Raw genomic sequence first — 4,541 nt, 5'->3', positions numbered from 1 at the left:
CTCCCTTATTACACCGTGTCAAAAATAAAAAAAGCTATGCTAAGCTATGAACTACGAATTACAAAAGTCCTATATAGATTCTTCAAACTGCATCTTGTACTTCCTTATTGTCTTGCATTCCCTTGGTGAAACTCATTGTTGTTACTTCAAATCGCGAACTGAGACGTTATTCCTTCTCTCCAAATTGCTGAACTTGAATAATTTTGAACTTGACTGTATTCCTCTGTTATCCAGGCGGGTTCCTAATTATTGAAACTTGAACTTGAATGTATTCCTCTGTTATCCAGTCGGGCTCCTGACTGCTGAACTTGAAATTGAAGGTATTCCTCTGTTATCCAGGCGGGCTCCTGACTGCTGAACTTGAAATTGAAGGTATTCCTCTGTTATCCAGGCGGGCTCCTGACTTCACAAAATAAACCAAACGAAGAAAACGTTCTGCCCTAGTTTGGAAAACTGGGTACATGTTACTATATACAAATAAGAATTGGAAACTAAAACTTGAATTGCGGTAAGGATGAAATGTACTTTAAACTTTAAAGACTGAAATGTATTCCCTTGTTATAGGGGCGGGCTCCCCACTTCAAAACTTAAAATTTAAAGACTAAAATGTATTCCCTTGTTATAGGGGCGGGCTCCCCACTTCAAAACTTAAAATTTAAAGACTAAAATGTATTCCCTTGTTATAGGGGCGGGCTCCCCACTTCAAAACTTAAAATTTAAAGACTGAAATGTATTCCCTTGTTATAGGGGCGGTCTCCCCACTTCAAAACTTAAAATTGTAAAAACTGAAATGTATTCCCTTGTTATAGGGGCGGGCTCCCCACTTCAAACTTAAAATTTTGTCCTAAACATGCAAACTTTGGGACTACTCTACATTTTCCTGTGTTACTCCCTATTGTCTTGTGTTTTAACCATACCTCACCTACAGTTGAACCTGATTACTTCTTTCTTTTTTCTCATGGAGAATTCCTCTTGAACGAACAACTTTTCTGCCCCTGTTTCACTCAAATCAAATTTCGTTAGTTTTAAGATGGTGGTCAGTTGATGGCATTCTTGCTAATCAATCTTTCCACTCCTCGCTTTATGTTGACCGACTTCCTCTGAACTGTTTGACTTGCTGACCGGCTTCCTAATTCCCCAATCTCTGACAATCTGGATGCTTTTGTACTCGTACTGTTGTTTCACTTTTCGACCCTTTTGCCTGAATCCTTACATTCCCCACAACATTTTTCGATTATTCATCTGATGAAAACTTCCGGCGATCTTGCCTATTTCACTTTACATCATGTTGTTGTTGACATTCTCTGACCACATTATGCTTTACCATTTTCGGAAGCTGGTAATAAGCTTTGAAATCCTTTCCCCTTTTTATTGAACAAAACTGACATTGGAACATTTTAGACAGAAAACCCCCCAAGAGAAAACGAAATGCAATGATTTTAAGATTAAGGATAAAAAGAATCCAAAACCAGACAACTTGTTAAAAGGAAAAAGAAAAGCAACTTATCTGACCGGAACAGCTGGCACCAATGATCATGACATGCATTTCGGACTAACCGGCCCAGTCGATCCAACTAACCAGCTTTCAGTTGCCATACTTTATTGCCCCAGAATTTCCATCACTTGATTACCTCGCCCAAACCTTAATCTTGTTTATCCTGCGGTGCCACGAAACAGTTTCCACCAATAGATCTTTCTCACTTTGCCGTTTATCAACTCCCTTTTGCCTTAAGGTGCCCGTGAGGGTTTTCACCAATAAGACTCTCTCATTTTATTCGTTCTCTCAACTCCCGTCGCCTTACGGTGCCTGTGCAGGTTTTCACCAATAAGACTCTCTCATTTTTATCTTTTTGTTTTTCTTGCTTGAACCAGAGTGTTGTCCCAAACATGAATTACCTTTACCTGCTTGACTTGGCATTTCTCAAAGATTGATCAGAAGATCTTTCTTTGGACCGTAATGTGGGCTTTGGACGGGGTTAGAAAGAAAGGGTATGAAAGGCTCAAAATAATTTCAAAATGGTTTAAAATTACAACTTTTGGAATCAGATTTCTTACAACAACCACGACTTCTGCCACAGCTTCTTGCTTGGGGACTTTTGGATTTTATTTTGGTATGACTGAACCTCAGAGAGGCTTCCTACGTACCCTTTCGGGATCAAGTCAAACGTAGTTCACGTCATAGAAACTACGTTGTTATGTTTCTCTTCTTTCTTTCTGTTTTTCTTTCTTTTCCTTCTTCATTTTTCCTTTCTTTTCTTTCTTTTCCTTTCTTTTCCTTTCTTTTCTCTTCTTTTTTTTTTCTCTTTTTTATTCTTTTTTCTCTTCTTTTTTATTGTTGTTGTTATGTCCGACACTTGCGTTTCCTGATTGTGCCGTTGATTCCGAAAGAGGGGTATGAACGAAAATAATTAAGGCTCAAAGGGGATAACGAGGGATAGGGTGTTTGGATAACAGAACAAAATGCCTTCGTCATTTCAATCTTTAAAAGGTGCCAAATACAAATAAGTACATTTAGAATAAAGAATCATACATAGTATCTCTTGACCGCATCAGAATTGATGGCCATTTCTACACATTTTCCTTCTATGTCCGTCAAATATAGTGCACCATTAGATAACACTCTGGTCACAACAAATGGACCCTAACAATTTAGGGTGAATTTTCCTTTTGCTTCAGCCCAATGAGGCAAAATACGTCTCAGCACGAACTGTCCAACTTCAAACTTCCTCGAACGCACTTTCTTGTTGTACGCTCTTGCCATTCTTTGCTGGTACAGTTGACCATGACACACTGGTACCAATCTCTTCTCGTCAATCAAACTCAACTGATCAAGGCGGCTTTTTACCCATTCATCATCATCGATCTCAGCCTCCGCGATGATTCGCAGAGACGGGATTTCCACCTCTGCAGGTATTACTACCTCGGTGCCATACACTAATGAATAAGGAGTTGCCCCCACCGAGGTACGAACGGTGGTGCGGTACCCTAACAATGCAAAAGGCAACTTCTCCTGCCACTGTCTTGATCCTTCCACCATTTTCCGGAGTATTTTCTTTATATTCTTATTGGCTGCCTCAACCGCACCATTTGCCTTAGGGCGGTATGGAGTAGAATGACGATGAGTAATCTTGAACTGCTCACATGTCTCCTTCATCAGATGACTATTAAGATTAGCCCCATTGTCTGTGATAATCACCTTTGGTATCCCAAACCGACAAATAATGTTCGAATGCACAAAATCCACCACCGCTTTCTTGGTCACAGACTTGAACGTCTTAGCTTCCACCCATTTGGTAAAATAGTCTATAGCTACCAGAATAAACCTGTGCCCATTTGACGTTGCTGGATCAATTGGCCTAATGACATGCCCCAGGAAACAAAAGGCCATGGTGCGGACATCGTATGTAGTTCTGATGGTGGAGAATGAATCAAATCTCCATGCACTTGGCACTGATGACATTTACGTACGAAACTGATACAATCCCGCTCCATAGTAAGCCGATAATAACCTGCCCGTAGGATATTCTTTGCCAAAACATATCCGCTCATATGCGGTCCACAGACTCCCGAATGTACCTCAGTCATGATAGATGTGGCCTGTCTTGCATCAATGCATCTCAACAACCTAAGGTCTGGAGTTCTTTTGTACAACACTCCTCCACTAAAGAAAAACCCGCTTTCCAACCGTTGAATTGTCCATTTCTGATCACCTATGGCTTGTACCGGATACGCACCCATCCTGATATATTCCTTGATGTCATGAAACCACGGCTCACCGTCAAGTTCCACTTCCACCGCATTGCAATAAGCGTGCTGATTGCGGACCTGAATCTGCATAGGGTCCACGTAAGCCTTATCCCGATGGTGTAACATTGACGCCAAAGTAGCCAAAGCATCGACAACCTCATTGTGAATCCTTGGAATGTGCCTGAACTCTATAGACTGAAACCATTGACAAAGCTCATGCAGGCATTGTCGGTACGGTATAAGCTTCAAATCCCGTGTTTCCCATTATCCTTGAATTTGGTGAATCAGTAGGTCCGAGTCACCCATGACCAAGACTTCCCGTACACCCTGTCACACCTCCTTTTTGCGCGCCTACCCCGAAGGATAAAGGCGTGAGGGAGTTTTTCCAATTTAAGTGACATTATTCGAAATGGGATTATTTATTTATTTCAGAGTCGCCACTTGGGAAAGGTTTGGCTTTTGGTATCCCAAGTCACCGATTTATCTTGAATCCCAATTCGGGGAAAATATTCGACTTTCCAAATGAAGTCTGCGAACCAGAAATTCTAAGTAAGGAATTCTGTTGACCCGAGGGAAGGTGTTAGGCACCCCCGAATCCCGTGGTTCTAGCACGGTCGCTTAAATTGTTATAATGGCTAAATATCTGATTTTAATACATGTTATAACTTGTGTGCTTTTATTAGGTTTAAACCGCTTTTATTATTATTATTTATTTTTTATGGAATTGCAACGTCGTGAAAATGCATTTCAAACCACGTCACAATCAATGCGCCCGTGGTTGTTAATACATTCCG

This window comes from Nicotiana tabacum, chromosome 8 (assembly GCF_000715075.1).
Source record: "Nicotiana tabacum cultivar K326 chromosome 8, ASM71507v2, whole genome shotgun sequence".
In the NCBI taxonomy this organism is placed as follows: domain Eukaryota; kingdom Viridiplantae; phylum Streptophyta; class Magnoliopsida; order Solanales; family Solanaceae; genus Nicotiana; species Nicotiana tabacum.
The sequence above is the reverse complement of the archived record's forward strand: the minus strand, read 5'-3'. Positions refer to the sequence as shown.